The sequence below is a fragment of the Perognathus longimembris genome, chromosome 7, assembly GCF_023159225.1.
Source record: "Perognathus longimembris pacificus isolate PPM17 chromosome 7, ASM2315922v1, whole genome shotgun sequence".
NCBI lineage: Eukaryota > Metazoa > Chordata > Mammalia > Rodentia > Heteromyidae > Perognathus > Perognathus longimembris.
This window is the reverse complement of record NC_063167.1, coordinates 7,082,808-7,106,012: the sequence shown is the minus strand read 5'-3', so window position 1 is coordinate 7,106,012 and position 23,205 is coordinate 7,082,808.

The following is a 23,205-nucleotide window of genomic DNA, read 5'->3' as shown; positions in this document are numbered from 1 at the left end:
GTGCCAGGCAAGGGAGCGGGAGCCCAGGGCGTTATGGGAAGGGCATTTGAGTGGGAGCCCAGAGCATTATGGGCAGAGGTGTTTGAGTAGGGGTTCGTGGCATTATGGGAAGAAAGAACATTTGAGTGGGAGCCCGGGGAATTATGGGATGAAGCGTTTGAGTGGGAACTCAAAGCATTATGGGGAGAAACATTTGAATGAGCACCCAAGGCATTATGGGAAGAACTACCACGGGCCACATATTGTCTGCCATGTGTTACATCAACCATTTCCTATCCCTGTCTACCTGACAGCTCCTCGTTCTATCTCCAGAAGCTCGGACAGGCCAGAAAGGTCCCCCACAGTCTTCAGAATCTGGAGTTTGGACTTCTGGCTTCCAGAACTAGAGGGAGGAGACATTTGTTTAAGCTACCTCATGTGCAGATTTTGCTATGGACGCCCAAAGAAGGTAAGCTGGGGGTGGGGTGGGGGATGGGAATATGGCTTAGCGGTGGAGTGCTTGCCTAGCATGCATAAAGCCTGGGTTCAATTCCTCAGCACCACATGAACAGAAAAAGCCGGAAGTGGCGCTGCGGCTCAAGAGGTAGAGTCCTAGCCTTGAGCAAAAGTAGCCAGGGACGGTGCTCAGGCCCTGAGTCTGAGCCCCAGGACTGAGAGAGAAAGAAAGAAAGAAAGAAAGAAAGAAAGAAAGAAAGAAAGAAAGAAAGAAAGAAAGAAAGAAAGAAAGAAAGAAAGGAAGGAAGGAAGGAAGGAAGGAAGGAAGGAAGGAAGGAAGGAAGGAAGGGAAGGGAAGCTGGGAGCTGAGCTACACTTGCTGTAGGGCAGGGAGCATGAGCAGGAAGGGTCTGGCCGGTGCCAGTGACTTCTTGAGGGCCTCCTATTGCCCAGTGCTTATGGCACCTCAGGGACGCGCCCTGCTACCTGCCTGGGACAGGCCATGCCACTTCCTGGCCCCCCACCCCCCGCCCCTACACGAGCGCCGTGGCTCAGCTCGGCTTCACGGCGAAGATATACTGCTGGCCTTGGGCAGGTGACAGGTCTGGCTGATCTGGCATGAATCATGTTTATCACAAACAGGAAACAACACACAAAAAAATTTTTTTTAACAAAAGGGAAGAGGGAACAAGGCCCAGGAAGAGGAGGTGGCGGGCGGAGGAGGGCTGGGGGAGGCACCGGTGGGGGTGGGCCGCCGAGGCGATGGCCACTGAGAGACGATTAATTTCCCGATGCTTGCCCCAGCACACGGCAGCCCAGCGCGCTGCTGAGGTTTATCTGCACGGCTCAGCTGGGAGGCAGGCTGTGTGCCAGCGGCTTGGGGGTGTCCGGGACTTGCCAGCCCCAGGAGGGGGGGTGGGGAGGTGCTCATCCTCCAGCAAACGCCTGGCTTTCAGCGCTGTCCATGGGTGAAATGGTGTTACATTCTGACTTGGTGATGAGGTTTTTTGAACTCTGGCTGCCTGCCCTGGCCAAGTCACTCCCCAGCCTAGAACTCAGCCCAGCCAAGAAGGAGGAGCGAGGAGCCGGGGGCAGAGAATGCAATGTAGCCCGAGGTTGAGCTTTTTGAGCAGTCCTGTATAGCCGGCACTGTGTTCAGAGTTAACCTGTTCTCTGACAAGTGTCTCTCTGTTTCCTGGGGTTGCCACAGCCCATTCACACCAGCAGAGACTTTATTCTATTACCTGCTGGAGGCTGCCAGTCTCGAGCGAAGGTGTTGACAGGGTTGGTTCCTTTGGGAGGCTCGAGGTGGCATCTGTTCAGGTGTCTCTCTAGCTTCTGCCAATCATGTCCTCGGTGTCCCCAGGCTGGTTCCCATTGTCAGGTGGCGTTCTCGTTCCCTCCCGCCAGGACCCCACCCTACGGGGCCAGCCGGGGTCTTCATTTGAGTACATCCATCAAGACTTTATTTGCAAACACGGCCCAGTTCCCAGGCCTGGGGGCGGGGCCTAGAACTCCTAGGTCAACCCACAATCAACAATTGATTCACATTGACCGACAGACAGCCTAATGATGCCCAGAACTCTGGGAGACGCCGCTTGGAGCTCTCTGATCAGGTCTTCACAACAAATTGTCTCTGCCAGGTCCCCATGTTATTTAATTTACAGAGACCTGTAGCTACAATCCAGACGCAGACTCTAGCAAGCCCTTCCACACGGTGGGTCCCTCCGTCATCCATCGTCCATCTCACCGTTGTAGTACTTGAAAGCATTCAGTGGGCACCTCGATGCCGAGGGAGAGATGGGGGTGGGGTGGGGAGGGCTTCCTGGAGAGATCTGACCGATAAGGAGACAAAAGCCCGGAAGAAGGGCAGGGCCCAATTTTGACGCCAGCCCGGGCTCCCTAAAGTGAGACTTAGAAAAAGGAGCGCCCACAGGTGCGGCCCTTGATTGCAGGTCCTGCCTGACCCCTCTTCCCCCCGCCCCCCCCCCCCCCCGTGGGCAGGCGCCCTGGGTCCAACAGGAGATCAAACATTTGTCATTGAGGCAGGGAAGGAAGTGAGCTAGTGAACGAGTGGGGGGGACGACTCTCTGGCCCCCTGGCGCCCTCCCCTCCCCCAGCCCACCCCCCTCCGGCCACCCCTCCTTGCTGTAGAGCCTGACCCTGAGCTCTTTAGGACAGGGAGGCCTGGGGGACAGGGGTGAGGGGGAGAAGGGAGCCCCGTACCTGCTGTGCAGGGGGGTCCAGCTCCATCAGCTCAGAGCCCTGGGACCCTGCGCTCCGCTCACATCCCGCCTCTCCCGGCAGCCCGGGTGGGAGACCGCCGCTGGGGAGGGGACCTGCCTGGTCGACGGGGAGGGGGTCCTTGCCAAGGGAGGGGGAGCAGCAAGGCTGCCTTGTGTCCACCCCAGACGCGGCCCCCCACGGGACAGTCCTCCATCTCCCACTGTCTGATATTTAAGGAAATTAAGGTCAGGTCTGGCTGCTAAATATTTGTCTAAGCTGAAGAGAAAATGGTGCCAACGAAGAAGGCCTTCAATTTTATGAGCAAATAACTTGTCTGAGGGAGAGTGGGCCTTGCCGGAAGGAAGGAGGGGAAGGCTGGAGGAGGGGAGCGGGCAGGGGAGGGTTGGGGGGAGGGGAGGGGCAGGGGAGGGTTGGGAGATGGGAATGGAATTGTTTAGAGTAGAAAGTGCCTACCAAAGACTGACAGGGGTGTCCAACTTTCTGTACTTAAAAAAAAATCTTTTTATTAGCATAAATTAACCGTACAAAGGGTGTGATATTTTCACACACACGACAGTTCGATTAAATTCACCCCATCTATATTACCCCCCACCTTCCCATCCCTGTCCATCTATCTATCTATCCTAATCTATCATCTATCTATCTACCTATCTATCTTTCTTTCCTTCCCTTTATGGGGTTGTGGGGCTTGAACCTGGGGCCTAGGTGTAGGTGCTGTCCCTGAGCCTCCGCTCAAGGCTAGTTCTCTACCGCTTGAGCCGCAGCTCTGTGTCCAGCTTTTTGCCAGCTCATTGGAGGTCAGAGTCTTACAGACTTTTCTTCCCAGTCCCACATCCAACCATGACCCTCAAATCTCAGCTTCCTTAGAAGCTGGGATTACAGGCTGAACCCCTGGCACCTGGCTGGCTTCCCCTCTCTTGAAGGTGTGGCCTCTGCCCCTTGCTTTAGAGGTGGGAGCTGGGGGCTGATCTCAGGCAAACTCCTGCCCTTTAATCCGGGATTCCCAACAGGCAGCCCCGTGGACAGCTGCATCGCAGGACCCCGGCTGGGCAGCCCAAGGGAGGAGCTTGGCCCCATGTCCGTATCCTGGCAGAACCTCCACCCACCCACCGTGTGGCTCCCTTTTCTGTCTGCATGATGGGCTGAGCTCTGCAGTGCTTTGCGGTGTAGTAAGCAGGAGTGGAACTCCTTGTGGCCCAGGGTGTGGTCCCTGCAGCAGAGTGATAGCTCAGCAGACTCTGGTCCTCAAAGATGTCCACAGCGTGGGAGCCTGTGACTACGGTACTTGATGTGGTTAGGAGTGGGGTCAAGGTTGTACCTGGAATTACGGTGCTGGCCTGGAGTCACGAGAGTCTCCAAGTGAGCCAGTGTGTCCACCAGGGAAGCAGACCACGTCACATGTGAGACAGACTTGACCAGGACCGCAGTGGCTATGAACGTGGAAGAGGCCGCAAGCCAACGCCTGCAGGCAGCCTCTAGAAGTTGGAAAAGGCACAGAGCTGGGGCATTTCCCTAAGAGCAGCCAGGCAACATCTCTGCTTGGCCCTTCCTGTTAGCCCAGCAAGACACATTTCCGACTTCTGAAGGCCAGAGCTGTCAGAATAATCCTCTGCCTTGTGTTGAATTGTTATAGCCGCCAGAGGAACCTAGTGCAGTACCCAGCGGACACCACACACCACGCCCATGTAGCCGTTCCTCAAGAAGAGTACTGGCTGGGCCCCAGCTCCTTGGAGTCCAGTCCCTCCCTGCCTCTGCCGTCGGGGCAGGCAGCCCCCTTGCCCCTGACCTCCCACCACGGGCGTCCGGACCTGTCATTGGAAGAGCAGGGGGTACAAATGATCTTCAGGTCTCCTGCCTTCCGACTCTGGAAGTTTCCTTGGTCCAATGGTTCCCAGAAAGCTCCTCAAGCCTCTTCCAGCTCCCTGTGTCCCCCTCCCCCTCCCCCCTCCCCCTGCAATCTGCTCTCCGTTCTTGGGCCTGGTGCAGGCTGGGCAGAGCCCGAGGCCCCTGGAGGAGACAGTTAATAAAGGCGGGAGGAGGAGAATCAATGGGCACCAGCATCCCGATGACAGATTGGCCAGGGCGACAGATTTAATATCCTGCCGTCTTCCTTCCCCGGCCTGGGGGCTGGAATTGATTAAATAAATTAAAGCTCTCGTAAGGTCGCGTGGTCCTCGGGCTGTCACTGTCCCTGGCGTGGTTCACCCCATCCCGGGCCTGCCCTGCCCCCAGGCCTGAGCCTCCTACGGGGATGCAGTCTGCAGGCTGGAGGGGAGGGGGAGATAAGATGGGGCGGGCTACCATGGGCGTGGGCGTGGGGCAGGGCGAGGGGGGAGCAGAGCCAGGGGCGGGGGTGCTAGCAGGGATCCAGCCAGGTGTGGAGCCTGTTCTGGGGGCAAGGCTGGGGGGGGGCAGGGGGCGCCCGGCAGAGGCCCAGGGCCAGAGGGAGGGCAGGACCAGCCCAAGCGAGTTGGCCCTGCCGGGAGCTGGGATCCACATTCCTGCTTCTCAGTGCCCCCCCCAGCCCCTCCCTGCACGCCAGGGCCCTGGGCACCGGCCTCCCCAGGCCTCCTCTGTCTCCCGTTCTTGCCAGGACCAGCTCCAGGAAGGCAGGGAAGTCACATGTTAAAGATGACCGCGGGCTGGGTGCACTCACGCCCGTAACCCTAACTGCTCAGGAGGCTGAGATCGGAGGATCACGGTTCAAAGCCAGCCCTGGCAGAAAAGTCCCCATGAGAATGTTATTTCCAGTGAACCACTCAAAAATCAAAAGTGGCACTGTGGCTCCAAGTAGTAGTAGAACGCTAGCCTCGAGCACAAGAGTTCAGGGACAGCGCCCAGGCCCTGAGTTCAAGCCCCACGACTGACCCAAAACAAAAAGAAAGAAAGAAAGACTATAGAACCCATTCTCAGTCTCAGCCAAAGTGATCAACTGGGGGATGACCCAGGTACAGGCTCCCCTTCCCAAGGGCAGAGAGAGAGAGAGAGAGAGAGAGAGAGAGAGAGAGAGAGAGAGAGAGAGCGCACAAGTGAACTGCCTACCAGGCCACTGAGCTTCAGTGGGGCCTCTCCCTCCCCCAACATTGGCTTGCTCACTTTCCTTCCAAAGGACCCAAGGTTATCATTCCACTGGAGGCGAAGTCATTTGACAGAGAAGGAAACTGAGGCAGAAAGAGGGGAGGGCTTGCCCAAGGCCATTATTGCAGTCTGGAGCCCAGGGTGCCTGGCTCCTCCCCACACCGAAGCTCCTCCTATGTCCGGGGTGAAGCTTCAATGGAGCTGGGTCAGGGCTGGAGTGGCAGCCAGGCAGGGACACAATGACAGCTCTGAACTGGGGCAGGATCTGAGCAATGAGACTTAGGGGACCCCCCTTCCCCACCCCCACCCTAGCATCCACCAGCTTCCCGACTGGGCTATGTATGTGATTGCCAACAGAGCAGCCTGGTGTCAGATCAACGAGGGTTCAAGTTCAGCCTTCCTAGGACCTGAGATTAAGCCATTAGCCTCTCAATGCCTCAGTTTCCCCATCTGGAGAATGATGGCGATGGAGGTGTCAATGCCACACCCACCGGTCATCGGGGTTTTCCAACAGGTGACAGGGTGGAGACTTGAACTCGGGTCTGTCCATTGCTTGTGGGGCCTGCCCAGCCCTCAGCATCAGGAACGAGGATCCAAGTAAGCCAAGGGCACACGTGGGCCGGGGGCACAGCCAGAGGCCAGTGGCCGTGCACAGATTTGGGGAGAACACAGCCTTCTCCCTGTAATCTCCGATTCTCAGAGTGATGACAGAAGGGACTCAGCCTTGCATTCTCCCCTTCATCCCCCAGTGCATTTTCTTTGCCCCCGGGGCTCAAGTCAGCCACAGAGCCGTCCTTACATCGTCTTTTGTGTGTGTGCGCAGGTGTGCCCGTACTGGGGGCTTGAACTCAGGGTCGCACACTCTTGCTTGGCTGGTTTTTTGCTCGAGGCTGGCACAGTACCACTTGAGCGACACCTCCAAGGCCTGCCCTTAGATCTCGGTTTTTCTCTTGCAGTCGAGGTGGGAGGCCGGGAGGCAAAAAGCACCCAGGTGCTTGGTGAATCCCAGGTCAGTGTCACAGCTTAGCCGCCAGCCCGTCTGCCAGCTCCGAGTGCAGCCTCTGACCGCAGCCTGGGCCACAGCGTCTCTCTCGCCATCCGTTCCTGCTCCGATTTTAAATCCTTCCCAGAGAATGTGAAGCAGATGCCCTCGAGGGGCCGGATCTCAGCGAGGAAGGCCAGCTCGGGCTCACAGAAAGCGGGATAAGAGGCGACCGCGCGGCTTCTGCTGGGAAGACCAACGCTGCCATCCGAGGAGGGTGAGCGTCCCTGGGGCCCATTCTTCAGATCGTTGCCATGGTCCCCGGCGGTCCCTGCTCTGCCCGCGCTGTGGGGTCCCAGCCCCAGGCCATTCTACTGCTACTCTACTGCTCCTGGCTCGAAGCACATCTCTCGAAACCTGCCTTCCAGGTGCTTAGCAGAAGGCCGCCATCTCCAGCAACAGCAGCAGCGGTTCCAGCCGCTGGCGCTCATAGGGAGGAGGCAGTGCCCGGGCTGTGCCTGGTCCCCTGCTCTCTGCTCGCTCGGCCCCTACGTGGCAGCAGGATGGCTGCTGCCGGTCACAGCAACAGACAACTGAGCACCGGTAACTACTGGGGCGAGCTGAGGGTCCGCACCCAGGCCCACCTGGCTGCAGAGCTGGGCCCTCATGCCAGGCAGTTCTTCTAGAAGGCTCTTTTGGAAGAAAGCTTTTCCATCTCTCCCTCCCACCCCCCGCCCCCATTCTTCCTGCTGGGTGAGGAGTCTTTCCCATCTTTCTTCCTAGCTCTCTGCTTCTCCAGAGGGAGCACTGTGGCTCTGCCCTGATCCTCCGGCCTCCCCCACACAACCACGGCTAGCGGGGTCTTATTCTGTGCAGTGGAAGCCACGCTGGTCTGGGGGGGGCGGGGCAGAGCCCAGGCCCCGCCCACACTGCTACAGAGATGGACCACCTGGGACCAAGGGCTTCCCCGCCCGCCTTGGGCCCTGTCGTCCTGTCTGCCATTGGGGGCCTGGCAGAAGCTGGAGGGCTTTGGGGGGGGGAAGGGGTGCTAGCTTGCGAGGGGCGGGGGGGAGTCCTGGTAGTGGCTGCAGCCATGGCTCAGGGCATTTCTGGCTCATGAGAGCAGCCATCCGGGGTGCTCTGCCTGCCAACTTGCTGCCAGTTGGCCCTCGTCCTGGCACCAGGCACTGGCAGCTGCCATCCAAGGTCAGGAAGGTGGGTGAGGGAGACGGGACACTGCCTCCTCTTTGTGTAAGTTGGACTTTGAAGAGAGAGAGGATCAGAGACTCTCCAGATCTCCCTCAGGTTTACACAGCAGCTGTTGTGAGAGATGGGGGCATCAGCCTTGCGCCAGATCCACCGGGGGGACTTCCAGCATTCCGGAACCTTCTAACACACACGCCTCGGAGGGAGGGAGCTCAGTGTGGCCTGTGGTGGCAGAAGAGAGAAGAGCGCCTCCATCGTACAGCTATTGTAAAAACACGACTTGTAGTACATGTGTCATTTAAGAAATTCCCTGTCCCTCCTGCCTTTTTCCTCCTATTGTGCCAAACTATTTTTGTGCCAAACCATTTTAATCTTCTCCTCTCTCCCCCCGCCCCCAGTACTGATACTCCAAGTCAGGGCCTCGTGCCTGCTCAGCTAGTGTTTCTACCACTCGAGCCACACCCGTGGCCTAGCTTTCTGCGAGTGAATTGGAGGTGTGAGTCTTGACAACTTTGCTTCCCCGCTCTGTCTTTGAACCAAGATCCTCCGGATCTCAAAAATCTCCGGAGGTAGCTCGGAGCAGGTTTAAGTATTCAGTGCAGGGGTGTTAAGCAAATTTGTCTTGTTCTGGGGCCATAACCACGGTTCCTCTCCAGGACTTGCTCTTCTCCCTAGCCTGATGCTCTGCTCTGTCCCTACTAAACACTAACGCCCTCTCTGCCCCTCGAGCGCCTCCCGTGAGAGGAACCAGTGTGTATCCCACAGTAATGGCTCCCTGAACCCAGGCATGGTGGACCCTGCCTCAGGGGCAGGGAGGTGACCCCGGCCTGGAGTGGAGCCCAAACACAAGGCCTGCATGGAGTTCAGCCCGCGGCCCAGGTTCCCGTGGCCACCATGGAGACAGCTAGGTATGCTCCTATTCGTTCCTCCAGGGGACGCGTCCAAGGTATTGAGGTTCCGCCTTTCTCTCCCTGAGATAAATGGAGAAAATTCACAACCTGCTGCTCTCCAGGGCAAACTGGAGGAGGAGGGCACGGACAGCCTGGGAAGGAAACACAGGCCAGGCCTTGGGGGGGGGGGGCTGCGGGCTGTGGGGGGCAAGGGCCCCGGCACGGGAGAGGCCCCAGTCTATTTGCTCTGCCTCTGCCAAAGCACCCTTGACAAACAAGCATGTGGATCCCCAGGAAGCTGCCGTTAGCCGGCACCAGGCGCTCACGCCTGTAATCCCAGCTACTCAGGAGGCTGAGAGCTGAGGACCCAGCCAGCCCAGGCAGGAAAGTCCATGAGACTCCTATCTCCACTGACGGAACCAGCAAAAAGCCCAAAGTAGAGCTTGTGGCTCAAGTGGTAGAGGACCAGCCTTGAGCAAGGAAGTCAAGTGAGACCCTGAGTTCAAACCCCAGGACCAGCCCAAAATTTTTTTCAAAGGATGCCATGGCTTATCAAGCCCTCACTGGGGGCCCCCCTCCAATGTACTTCCTCTCAAACTCTGTACCCCAGAAATGACCCATTCCGCAGAGGAAGTTAAGAGGTCTGCCAAAGCCTCAGAGCTGGTGAAGGGAGCGGAAGCGGACTCAACCCCAGGGTACCCCGGCTGTAAGCCTCAGCCCCCAGCTCCATCCCAAGAGGGAGAGAGACCCCCTTCTCCAGGCCATACACAGCTATAGATACACGGACGGAAGCTTCTAGACTGTTTCTGCACAAGTCTCCTTTGCCCAGCCCAGTCTCATGGCCATGAGCCCCAGTTTCACCAGCAAACAAGAACTGGTCAGCCTGATACCATCCACCAAGCCGGCAGTAGCTGGAAATCGTAGAAACTTCTAGAAACCAGTCTCTAGGAAGCCGCTGTCAGTCTTCTCTGACCACCACATAGCTCCTACACAAAACCATTCTCTTCTTTCCAGACAAGCACAAAATACCCATTTCTCACTTACAGTTGCTCCTAAGTGGGGTACGGGGTGGGGGCTCTTCCATGAGCCTGGCCAAAGGCCAAAGGTCCAAGCTGCTATGAACACCCCTGTTCTCAAGTGGGCAGCATGAGGAGCAGAACCCCTGACGGCAGGATGGCTGGGGACTCAGCTGAGCCATTGGCCCCATAAACCTCTCCAATGGCCTGAGGCCCGCTGGGGCCTGGACTGGGCTGCCCTCAGGCCTGTGCCCCAGACCCAAGAGCCTGAGGCCCGCTGGGGCCTGGACCGGGCTGCCCTCAGGCCTGTGCTCCAGACCCAAGAGCCTCCGGCGCAGGCAGCCAACGCCTGGCCCTTCCGGCCTCCCCGGATTCATTGCTGACTATAATTAGGTCTCACAAGGATGAAACTCAATGAGCCCAAAGCCTTCGGGGATGGCATTAGCACGCTAACTCTGTTTGTGGTTTAAATATTAATGCCGGGGTATAATTACTATCCCTCTGTCAAAGGCAGTGGTTTGGAAACAGTCTCAATCCAGCAACACAGATCCATCCATTATGGATGGCAATGTTCAAGGGGAAAGCGCTGGCATTCTGGAGAGTTCTGCAGCTTTTAGAACTCCATATAGAGCAATGCCTACAAATTGTCGGTCCATGGGTCCAATCTGGACTGCATACCTGTTTTAAACGGTTGGATTGGCACATGTTGGCACAATTTATTGTTATGAAAAATATCTATCATTTGCCTTAAGCAGTGAGGGAGTTTGTCCCTTGTGGGCCAAACTCAGAGTTTGAGAGTTTGTCACAGTCCTTATTGCTCTCTATTGGCCATACCCAGCATGCATTGCCAGTGAGCTCCACTTGTCTGGGTCCTATATGGGGCAACTAGAAAGAGAGAGACAGGCAGAAAGACAGACAGACAGACAGACAGAGACAGAGAGAGAGGAAAGAAGAAGGAGGAGGAAGAGAGGGAGGTAGAGGAGAAGGAGGAGGAGGAAGAGGAGGAAAAAGAGGAAGAGGAGGAGGGGGAGGAGGAGGAGGAGAGGGAGGAGGGGGAGGAGGGGGAGGAGGGGGAGGAGGGGGAGGAGGAGGAGGAGGGGGAGGGGGAGGAGGGGGAGGAGGAGGAGGAGGACAAGGAGTGATTGAAGAGAAGACCCAGCCCCCAAGGCCTCAGGTGCCACCTCCTGAGCTTCCATTGGCCCCGAGTTCACCCAATGGGCAATTCACAGGTGGAGGTGCCCACAGGTGGGGTCAGAGCCCTCATGATCCCAGCACGTCCCAAAGCCCCTTCTCCCAACCCTGCTGTAGCAAGAACCAGGCCTTCAACCTCTTAGGTACACTCCAGACCCAAACTACAGAAGCTGGTGAGTCCACGGGAGGGTTGTTTGAGATGAGGTCTCACTATGTTGCCTAGGTTGGCCTTGAACTCCTGGGCTCAAACAATTGTCCCATCCCAGGCTACCAAGTCACCAGGTCTCCAGACACGCACCACCATGCTTGGAACAATGAGAACCGGAGGAGAGAAACAGGGCCTCAGAGGTCTGGGTGAGGGAACACTTGCGGGGGGGGGGGGGAAGAGGGAGGGTACTGGGGACAACCAAGGAGGCCAGGGAGGAGGAAAAGCGAGCTTGTAATTCATTTCACTTCATCTCTGTTCATTTTGGACAAATAGAGCAGAAACTGCAGGCCAAGGAGGGAGGAAACAGGGCATGAAATTGCACTGTGTCTTCTAATAGGTCTGCCAGCCTGGCAGAGGAGGCTAATCACCCACCAGCTTAGGCCAGGCCCGCCCCACCCAGGGCCATGGCCACCTGATAGTGTCTCTCACGCCCCTGTCCCCCCTCCTCCCGGGACCCCAGCAGCCCAGAGCCCGGCTCCAGGGAGAGTGGGAAGGGACAGTACCAAACACATCCCTGGTGAATTACCACACGAAAGATCCAGTGATCAAAGGCATGGAAGCTTCCAGAGGCGTCTGGCTGGACATGGCTGCAGGAAACCTCGCTCTCTCGCTGGTGAGATGAGGAAGAAGGCAGAAAGAGGCGCCGGCTCCAGTGGGTCAGCCGTCTGCCCGGGTCTAGCTCACCACAGCTGTGCCCATTTATGAAAGGTTTGGGCTATTGGGAATAAGATGCATTCCCTGCTGAAATCTGGGGCCCTGGCTCCCGATGTGGGTCCTTCTGAGGCGGAGGGAAATGGTCAGAGGGGAGGGCTCTGAGCATCTCTCTCTTCCCTCCCAGGTTTGCACCTAGGTCAATGGCCCAGTGGGTCCCCAGCCTGGAAAGCTGTCCCTTCCGATCCCCTTCTTATCCCATTGATGGGCTCTCACTGCAGCAGAAGCCCAGGGCTCCCATGCCAGATAGGGACCACCATCTGTGGGGTAGGAAGTGTCACCGTACCTGGTACCCATGACCCTGGACACTGCCTGGCAGGATGCTACAACCCCCTCACCTCCAACAACTGCGTGTGACAACCACCCTCACCCCAGAGATTGGACCTCTGAGTCACAGAGATGTGAAGAGCTACACAGAGCTACATGGGAGGAAGTGGCCGAGCCAGAAACAGGGCCCAGGCCGCCTGCTACAGAGCGAACACTCAACCTGGGCTGTGTGCTGGGTGGGGCATGGAGCTTTGGCTTGGACTAGTGAGGTGGGTGGGTGGATAGATGGAAGGATGGGTGGGTGGATGGGTGGATAGGTGGATAGGTGGGTATATGAATAGATGGGTGTGGGGATGGATAGGTGGATGGGTGGATGCAAAAATGGGTTGGTGGATAGATAGATAGGTAGATGGATGGATGGATGGATAGGTGGGCAGACGAAAGGCTAGATGGGTGGATGGATGGATGGATGGATGGGTCAATGGGTGGGTAGGTGAATGGACTGGTGGGTGGATGGATGGAAAGATATATGGTGGAAGGGTTGATGGATGGGTGGATGAATGGATAGGTCAGTAGATGGATGCATAGGTGGATGGATGAATGATAGGGAGGATGGATGTGTGGGTGGGTGGATGGTTGGATGGATAAATGGATAGGTTGGTGAATGGGTGGATGGATGGGTGAATAGGTAGCTAGGTGGGTGGGTGGATGGACGGAACTCTGGGTGGGCAATGAGCTGACAGATCGAAGGTTGGGCTACCTGGCAGCTTGGGTGGGTGGGTTGCTTTGATGAGGTGGGAGGTGTCTGGAATGGAGCTGGGCTAGAGTGCTTGGCTGACGGATTGGGTGTGCAGATTGCCAGACAGGATGGACAAATACTAGACTTGTGGCCTCTAGCCCATGGCACAAACCTTACAACCCCACATTCACCTTTGCTCTCCAGAGCCCACTCCCCTCCCCCTCCCCTCATTCCAGATTCTTCAGAGTCCCTGGGCTACAAAGGCTGCTCGAATTAGCACACAGCAGGGACACAGCCCCGAGGGGCTGGCAGAGGAAGGGCAGTTCCAGGAAGCATTTCTGGGCACCAAGGTGCAAGGCAGAGCCAGAGGCACAGGAGTTCTAGGCCAGGGACTGGCAGCTTTGCCTCAGGTTGTAGGTCACCTTCCCAGGACTGCCAAGCTGGCCTCTGTCCCTGCTGGTGCCCCCTCCTTCCTGCTGATGGGGGCAGGAAGATGGCCTGAGGAGGAGAGCTCCCCCCTCCCATCCCGGAAAATCTAACCCCCCCCCCCATTTGCAGAGCAAATTCTGGCAAAGAGGTGTCATGTGCGTGTTCTAAGGATAATGATACTTGATGTTGTCACTTATTACAACTTTAATCACCACTCAATTTCCTGCCTTCCAAGCTCCCAATCACGCTGCCACCCAAAATAACCCTCGGGGGAGGGAAGGGGAGGGGGGGTTCTAAGCTGAGGAGGATGAAAACATTCACCCCTTGATGATGCAAACATGCTCTCCTCCTCTCCTCTCCTCCCTCCTCCTAGCTCCTTACAGCCTCCCTCCTCTCTTCCTTCCTCCTCCTCTCTCCCCTTCCTTCCTTCCCTCCTTCCCTGGCTCATTTCCCTTCCACGCTCATCTCTGTGCTCCGGCAAGAATCTCTCACTTCTTATTCTCAAGGGAAGCAGGACCAGAGAGTTCGTTTCCACAGCAAAAACAGGAAACCCAGCTCCCACCGTGGGGTACACATCTCATTGGCCGGTGCTGGTTTCTGGGAGTCCACATGGCTCCTTCGCAGAAGAGATTTTAGAGGGGCAGCAACTGTGCCCAGGCAGACTCTGTGCTCCGCGCAGGTGATGAGCTCGTTCACGTCTGGGCTTCACTCCAAGGAAAGCCCAGAAGGTCCCAGGAAGCCCCGCTTGCCCGGCCTGGCTTTCCAACTCCAGCAGCACAGACCTCAGTGTGCTTCTTCGAGTGTGGAAGTGATCAAAACATCAGTCACACAGAAAACATTTCTCGAAAGCCAGGCGAGCTGGTTCACCCCTTTAACCCTGCCCTGAGAGGTAGAGGCGGGAAGATGGGGGGCCAGCCTGGGCTACATAGAGAAGTCTTGGAGAGAGAGAGAGAGAGAGAGAGAGAGAGAGAGAGAGAGAGAGAGAGAGAGAGAGAGAGAGAGAGAGAGAGAGAGAGGTTTTTCGGCCCAGGCTGGCCTCCATCTCTCTCCTCCTACCTCCTATCCACCTCTGGAGTGCCGGAACTACAGGTGTGTGCCACTACACCCGACGAAGAGGGTGAAGTTTAACAGTAACCTTAGGATGTCAGCATTATCTTCATTTGGCAAATGAGGAAACTGAGGCAGGGAGCGATTTGGTACCCTGCCCAGGGCCACACAAGGGCTGTCAGGCCTGTCTGCTTGTCCCTAGAGTCCCCCTCTTGGATGGCCATTGCTGCCCAGCAAGGACAGCGTGGGCCTTACCTAGCTTGCTCGTCCCTCCACACACACCTCCCCGCTCTGGGTTGGCCCGGGCACCGCCTGTTAGTGGGGTGTCCTGGGGTCAGACAGCCTGGCTGTGAATCCACGCTTGCCACCCAATACCCAGTGCCTCTGAACAGCTACCAAGCCTCAGCCCGCCTCCGTTTCCTCCTCCATGAAATGGCACCTTCTAGAGATGGGAAGGACTCTGGGAGCAGTGCCCACACGGGGCAGGAGCTCAGGGGCCCTGGCCGCGTGGGCGCCTTGGCTAAGACGCCTGGGGGGGGGGACCGGGCTGGGCGCCTGCTGGTGGCCTCATCCAGCCAGCCTCTGGGTCTGGCTGACCAGGCCACAGGACAGGGCCCTGGGGCCCGCTGGTCAGCAGGGCTCACCCAGCCCACGAGGACGCGGACCCCAGGAATTCTGCTTCTGAGGACCCCCTCCCCCCAAGGGCGCTTTGATGTCATTATGAACTGGGGAACACGCATGGGTGGGGTAGTGCAGTGGGGGGGGGGCGCTGAGCCAGGATCTTCCCAAGGCTGGGAGGATGGGATCAGCCCCTTCCTCCCCACGCTGGGCCTGTGTGCTCCCCGCAACCTGGAGATGTTCAGACAAGAGACCCTTCTTGAGGGAATGGAGAGAGCTGGGGGGGGGGGCGGTGCAAACTCCCCCCCGAAGGACACTGCTGTCACTGGCCCCGGGGGGACCCCACCCGCCATGAGCTCCAGCTGAGACCTCCTCCCTTCCATCCCCCCAACCCCAGCCCTGAGGGGCCAGGCCCCCCTAGGTGTTGCTTTCCTTGGGGGCCCCACTAGGGACGGCCTTGTGCCCGCCGTTGCCCCTCCTCCACCCCCCCTTGGGGATCCATCGACATCATTGGGAACTCAATACTCACATTTTTTTTTAATTTTTACTTTTTTGGCTTCTAAGCGGCTAAGGAAGACGGTCATTAAATACTCATGTAGTCATTCAACAAATTGCGCCTTTTACGGCGGAACAGACCTGAGCACGCGCCCAGCCCAGCCCGCGCCGTATAGATTCTTCCAGCTGCCTAACAAATCACCTTCAGCTCTGCAGGGGAGAAGCCAGGAGCGGCCCTGGGCGAGGGGGAGGGCTTCGGGGGAGGGGGGGACGGGGGGCGGGGTGGGGGGGAATCAGCAGCTGAACCAATGAATTAAACATTCAGAAGCAGCTGCTTCTAAACTGGGAAGCCTTTAATTAATAAAGCACAGACTGGGAGAGACTGTTGTTTTCTGATGCCACGCCCCCGGGGGGTTCCCAGAGCAAGATAAACAGAGCTGTACCCCCCCTCCCACCTCTGCAGGGCGGGGCCAGAAGGGAAGCACCCCTCTTACAAAGTTTGGATGAGGTGGCTCTCAGTTTCCCCCAGCTTCAAGGAGATGGTGGCGATGGCTCTCATAGCCTGAGCCTGTGTCATGGAGGCCCTGGTCATACAGCAGGGAGCGGGGGTGGGGGGGTGGGGGGGGCTGACCCTCTGCTCAGCTCTTAATGGCCAGGTGACCTCGGGTGAGTCCCGTCTCCTCTCTGAACCAAGCATTCTGGGGAGCTACCAGGCTCCTTACAGGTGTCTCCGCCATGCTTCTGGCGGCGGGAGGGTAAGCAGGAGGGGCTCTGGGCCCCCAAGCCCAGCGTCTTTGGCCAGAGCAGCGTCGCTTTCATCTGCAAATACGCCGGGGCTTCAAGTAAGCTGTCCTTTGAAGAAAGAACACGGTGGGTTTCCTGAAAAATTGAGAGCCGTTGGCTTAGATGTTCTTCTCCGATCTCTTCAGGAGACTGGGCCTCAAAGTTGAGCCATCCTCATTTGGCGGGTTGGTCCACCTCTGTCTGACTGAGCACCTAGCCTGCGCCCGCTGCCAGGGCTCTACAGAGCTGACTCATAAGCCCTGAGCTGATTTCCCAGTCCACTCTGGTGTGGTAGATCCATGGCACACCTTCTGTGACTTCCAACTAGACCCACAGCAGGCATTACTAATCGATGGTCTATCCTAGGGAGGTCATCTGTGCCCTGCTACCTTTCTCCATCTACTGCTTCCATAAGAAGCCACTAGCAATCAGCTAGCCCCAGCCAATGGCATGATCGGCACCCCCCCAGCCATCTTTGTGAGTGCTAACAAACAGAACTTTCCTGAGGTACCACGGGCTGTATGTATCACAGGGGAGTGATTGACTGAGCACCTATCAGGCTCTGTACCTGATAGAGGCAAAAGAGAGAAATGGTCAACATCCAAACAAATGGCATCTCAGAGCATGCAGAGACCTAGACAAGTAGAGGACCAGCTGACCACTCCACCTCGGGCGGCCAGGGCAGGTTCTTTTCGAGGAAGTGGCATGGGGAGAGATCTGAAGGACAGACTTCAGGTGGTCCTGCAAACATTTAGGCAAAGAGCCTTCTGGACAAAGGCAACCACCAGTGCAAAGGCCCTAAGACATGACAGGCCTTGGCTTATTGGAGGAACAGCAAGAAAGCCTTAGGCTGGACAATGGGGAGGAGAAAGAGCTACAGAACGAGGTGGGAGAGGCAGGCGGGTGCCGCATCTCACCAGTCCTGGGGACCATCAACACGCGCTTATTTGGGTCAGAGAGCAATGGGAGTGATTGGAGGGGAGCGAATGGTCTGAGAGAGTTTTACAGAAATCCTTCAGTACAGCTGACTTTCCTGCAGGGTCCACAGGAGAGTCAGGAGCGGCGAACTCACCATGAAGATGCTGTGTTCTTTGTCTGTTTTTGTGCCAGTCCTGGGGCTTGAGGCTAGGATGACAGGCGTGAGCCCCTCGCCCCTGGCCGAGATTCTGTGTTCTTGTGGCTCAGCACTGAAGAGAGCTGGGTCGTGGCCTCTTCCACCCCCATTTCTGCCTGGGGAATCTCATCTCCTGTTGTCCCCACTGCAGCCTCTTGTGGCCCCGTGTCAGCGGCCCCTCCCAGGTCCTCCGGGCCTCCTGTCTGTGCCCGGGTGTGTGCCCGGATGTCCTGCCTCCGCGGCCATCCAGCCGGTCCTCTGTGCGGGCATCAGCAGAGGTGGGCTACAAGGGGATGGCCGATAGTCTACCTGCCCCAGCCATGCCTGGGTGGACGGGGAGTTCTGAGAGAAACTTTGAGAACCACTTTAATCTGAGGAATTGATTCTAGTCATGAGACAGAGAATTTGCACACCGACACGGCAAGTCACAGCTAACATCGCAAGAGGCCCATTTCATTACACGTGGGAGGTGCTGTGGCCCCCAAACCACCCTTCCCGAAACACACACCTCTCCCTATGGCAAACGCTCGATTAGTAATATCTGCTGTGGAGTGTGTGCCTTGGATCTGCGGCTGGCTTCGGAGTCCCTGCCAAGAAGGGACGAGAAAGCACAGCTCTGGCCATGTGGGACCCTGCAGACCAGCCAACCCCTCTCCCCACCCCGCCCCCCGGCCGTGATGGTGTCCTGGGAGCCGGGGTTTGTAGCTTGCAGAGGGAAAGGGACCGGAAACCACCGCACACTGGGTGAGAGGCAGGGCGGACCTGGAACAGCCGTCCTTGGTTTTCATCCCTTCTCTCAGTGTCTCCGGTGAGCCTTCAGTCCTAGGTCAAGCACTATAAAAGGAGGCCCGGGGGCGTGGCTCTGCGGAGGAGAGCACTTGTCTAGCGTGAGTCAGGTGCCAGGTTCGATCCCAGCACGTCTATGAAAGGAGAGATGGGAAAGCTGGGGAATGGCAAGGGTCTAGCCCAGCGGGCTATCCATCCACTCATCTTCCCTGCCCATGCATGCCCTTGGCCTTGGCTCTGCCTCCCTGGCCCCTGGTTATACATGGGGGGGGGGCGGAATTCATCGGGGGAAGGGTCCACCGGGAGAGGGGCAGGTCAGGAGGCTGGGGGGCGGGCATGATCACTGGGAAGGGCGTGTGCAGAGGCAGCCAGGACAGAGAACCTTGAGCGTGTGGGGCAGTGAGGAGCCAGCCAAACCGCCCCCCCCACCCCCGTCTCCCCCGCTCTACCCCAGCCTTCACCCTGCAGAACCCTTGGCCATAAAGGCTTTGGCTCAGATGACAAGAAACTGCCTCTGTGTTCTCGTTCCCATCTGGAGAATGAAAATCCATATGAAACAGCTTCTTATCAGCGGCGCGGGATCTACCTCCCAGGCTCTTTATTTCACCCTGCAAGCAAGCTTCTCCCGACAACGGCCGCCTCGCCGAGCCTGCGGAGCTGGGGCGGCCAGGCAGGGTGGGCGGGCGGCGGTGTCGCTCGCATGCTGCCTGCGGGGGACCAGAACCCGGCTTTCCTCGGGGGCGGGACTGCGGCGACACGCGGGCCGTCCAGCTGAGACTTGGCTTTACCTTCCCAGACGAGCCCCGGCCCCCGGGTGTAGGAGGAGGAGAGGAAGTTCTCTGGGCTCCCTGCGTGGGTCTGTGCGGGTGGGTGTCCACTTGGTTCTCGACCCCTGGGTGTGCCTCAGTTTCCCTGAGCTCCAACAGCCTGCTGGCTTCTCCCAGGCCCCTGGGGGTTGCTGGACGTGTCTTGGGGAGCTGGGCTGACCCTGCAGGTGTCGAGGCACCGTGATCTGTGGCTCCCGAGCAGAGGCTCCATCCATGCTGCCTCCCACTTCCCATCCTGCACCTGGGGCAGGGAGCTCACCAGGGACCCCGGGACCTCTTTACCTGGTCATGCCGGGGTTACAGGTCAAAGCCTTCCGGTCAGGTGATGCTGGCTCACACCTGTCATCCTGGCTACTCAGGAGGCTGAGATCGGAGGATCTAGGTTCAAAGCCAGCCTGGGCAGGAAAGCCCCAGGAACACCTATCCAACCAGACAGCCACCACATTTGCAGCAAGTTGTCCCTCGATCCTGTGCGCCTCGGTGGCCCCCGTTGCACCCCGCAAAGGGACCGGAGGAGGGTCCCTAAGCAGATCTGTATTTTACCAGGATCTCCCAGCAGCTGGGCTGACTGCCGCTGTCAGGACGGAGGTGGGAAGCAGGGAGAGGCCAGGCGGCTCGGGCGGTCATCCGTGTGCGGACCTGGGGGGGTGAGGAGGACAGGGGCACACAGCGCATGCGCTGTGGGGGTCACCTCCCCCCTGCCCGCCGCACACAGTGAGGAGGCAGAGCTGGGACTCGAACCCAGGACCCCCATGGTTGGTGACATACAGACTCACAGGTGCATCAAGTCCCTTGGCACAGCAGGACGAGCGCGGGGATCAGAAGGAAGGGAGGGGGGTCAAGGGTGGGAGGGGGCTGTCCCCTCCACACACAGGGGGCGTGGCTAGGCCTGCCCCGCCCTGCCAGGGCCTGCCCCACACACGCCTGGGCCCCGGGGTTCTGTGGGTGCTGTCACTCACAGAGTCACTCGAGAGCCCCAGAGAGGGACCAGCAGCAGCAGCAGCGTGGCCTGGGCCTTGCTGGCCACCCCTCCCCCTCCTCCGGGTTCAGGTCATCCAACAAATGAACCACGCGGCGGCTTTCATTGCTTCCTCCGGGACGGGTCTCGACGGGACGGCTCCGCAGGTTCGGGGGCTCGCCCAGGTGACGGGGGAATGAGGGATTACACGCGCCGGGCAGCCACCGGGGACCCCAGCCCCGCCTGCTCCCCTGTATTCTGTCTCCTCCTGTAGCGCTTCCTAATAACGACGTGAGGCTGGAGAGCGGCGCAGAGCCGATGGCTCCGTCAAGCAAGGCCGGCCGAGGGCCCCGGGGAGGCCGCTGACGGGGAAGAGGAATAGGACATGGCGGGGGGGCCTGCGGCCGGTGTGGAGGAGCGGGGGGCGGGGGGGGGAGGAGTCAGCAGCCCAGCTCACACACACACGCACACACGCACACACGTTTATATGCATTGTACAGCACGTCCACACACCCACGTCAGCTGCACAAAGGCGCCACGCAGCACACACTTATGTGCACACGTGTGCGTGCTTGCACGTGCCCATGTGCACATTCACATGCAGGTGTGTGCGAGACACCTTCCCGTGCACATATATTACCACGCATGTGAAAATACGTCCGCGTGCGTGCACTCGTGCGCACACGTGGACAGGGGTGCGTGCAACGGGCGCCCCCCCACACGCACATCCACACGCACACACAAATGCATGTGCAAGTTCAGCACACGTGTATGCTTGTACACACGGTTGCATGCACGCCCCCAGGTGCATGTATGCCTGCACGTGGTACACACTCACGCATGCACGCGCACACTACCACGCGCACATGTGCATACACCTAGTCTCAAGTGGCTTTTCAGAGGTACACGCGTGTCATTAGAGGAGTAAGTTAAACGGTATAAGGAAAGATTCATCTTCTTCTTCTAGAGGAACAGGGGCCCCAGATCCCAGCTCGTGCTGGGAGGACGAGGGGCCCCCTGGTGCGCTGCGCTGTCCCCATCAGTTTTCCCTCACGGGGACAGACAGCCTGAGAGACCCAGGCGCTCACAGCAGGAAGGGGTTGTTTGGACCGAGGGCTTCGGAGGTTTCAGCCCATCACAGCATCCAGAAGGAGAAGCAGAGAGGCCTGAGCGACGGCAGCCAGGAGGCAGAGACGGCCCGGATGACAAGGCCATCAGACCATGAGTCTGGGGGAGAGGGGAGGGCCCGTTCCGGGTCCCTGGTCATTCAAAACCCTGGGGCCTTTGGAACATTTTGGAGGCTGGTGCTCTACCAGGGGAGCCCTTTGTGACTGAGTTTGTTTCAGTGTTTTGGTTTTGCCTGGGGGCTGGCTGCCTACCGGCGACTTCCATGGTAGCTGGAATTACACCACCAGTCAACCTGTTTGCTGAGATGGGCTCTCCGTTGCTTTTTAACCGTGCTGGCCTTGAATTCTGATCTTCTCTATCTGAAGATAGGCGTGCGCTACCACGCCCAGCCAGCGGTTTCGAGGAGGAAGGACAGACTAGGAGTCCTGGAATAGAGCAACGACAAGGTGTCCAGTGAGCTTTGCAGGCACCGTTTTTGGTACGGATCTGGGAGTAAAAGCCTGACGGGGCGGATTAAGGAGAGCCGAGTTTGGTATGGTACACCTGTAATCCCAGAACAGAGGAGGCAGGAGGCTTGCAAAGTCCAGAAAGACCCTGTCCCCAGAACCAAACCAACCAAAAGAGTGCGAGCGCAGAGGAATTGGAGACCACAAGTGGACCGCCAGCCAGCCAGCCAGCGAGGGGCCCGCGGACCGCGAAGAGCAAGCGCGGGGTGCGGGGGAGCCACGCGAGGTGGAGAGGTTCCCCCTCACCATGAGGAACCGCGTGGGCGAGCGTGGGCGCGTAGGCCCGTCACCCCTCGAGCCACTAGGGAGATCGTGGTCTGAGACTAGCCCGGGGCACAATCGCAAGGCACTCTGGGAAACATCACGGGGGGGGGGGAGGGGGGAGGGTGGGGGCAAGTGGGTATCAAAGCTCAGCACCGAAAAAGACAAAAAGGAATGTGACCAAGCGAGCGCTGCAGCAGGGGCACCCTTGCTCCGCTCCCCGCAGCCCCGTCACCCATCTTCCCCTCCATCTGTGGGTCTTCCATCCGTCTGGGTTCTGGGGGCTCCGAGGGTTAGCGTTCCCCGAGACGGGCGGCGTTCCCTCGCCGCGCCACGCTCAGAGCTTCCTAGAATCGAGCGAGCCGAGGGGACCGACAGCGACAGTGACAACGCCGCAGCGCCTTTCCTGCCGGCGCTCATCGTGGCCCTGGACCGTGTGTGACCCCCGGTTACCACGGCGACGAGACAGCCCGGGGGCTGCCATTCCCAGACACAACGCCCGCTCCCTCCCGCCAGGACGCCCGGAAGGGCGGCCGGGCCTCTTTACAAAGAGAACGCCGCGGAAGCAGTGTCACTTGGCCTTTTTTTTTTGTCATTGTTGTCACCGCAAATTGCTCACAAGGGCTGGTACACGGTGAGTCCCACGGCCCGGGAGAGGTGCGCGGTGCTCCCTGTGGCCCGTGGCCCAGGGGTCCATGGTGGTCTTCTGTGATGCTAATCAGGAAAAACCACATAAACCAAGCCAAACCCGGGATCAGCTGGGGAACCCCGGAGGGCTTCCAGCAGGAGGCGGCCCCCTACCGATGTGACCCCAGGAAAGCCATGGCCAGGCCGAGGGGGGAGGTCACCTGGCTCTGCTCGTTCTTCAGCAGTAACTCTGAGAAGCCGATGCTGGGGGCTCACACCTGTATCCTGGCTACTCGGGAGGCTGAGACCCGAGGATCAGGGTTCCAAGCCGGCCTGGGCAGGAAAGTCCATAGACTCTTACGTCCAATTCACTACCAAAAGACCAGAAGTGGAGCTGTGACTCAAGCGGTAGAGCGCTCGCCTTGAGTGAGCAAGCTCGGGGATGGCGCCCAGGCCCTGAGTCCGAGCCCCAGGACTGGCACGCACGCACGCACGCACGCACGCACGCACGCACGGTTTGGCGATCACAATGACCGGGGCGTGGGGAGACCAGAGGCCGGAAGTGCCACCTGTGAGCCGGACGGTGGGGCGAGCCGGATTGCGCGGCTGAGCCAGCCTAGGCGGGGCCTCCGTGAGGGCCGAGGCCCCCTCCTCCC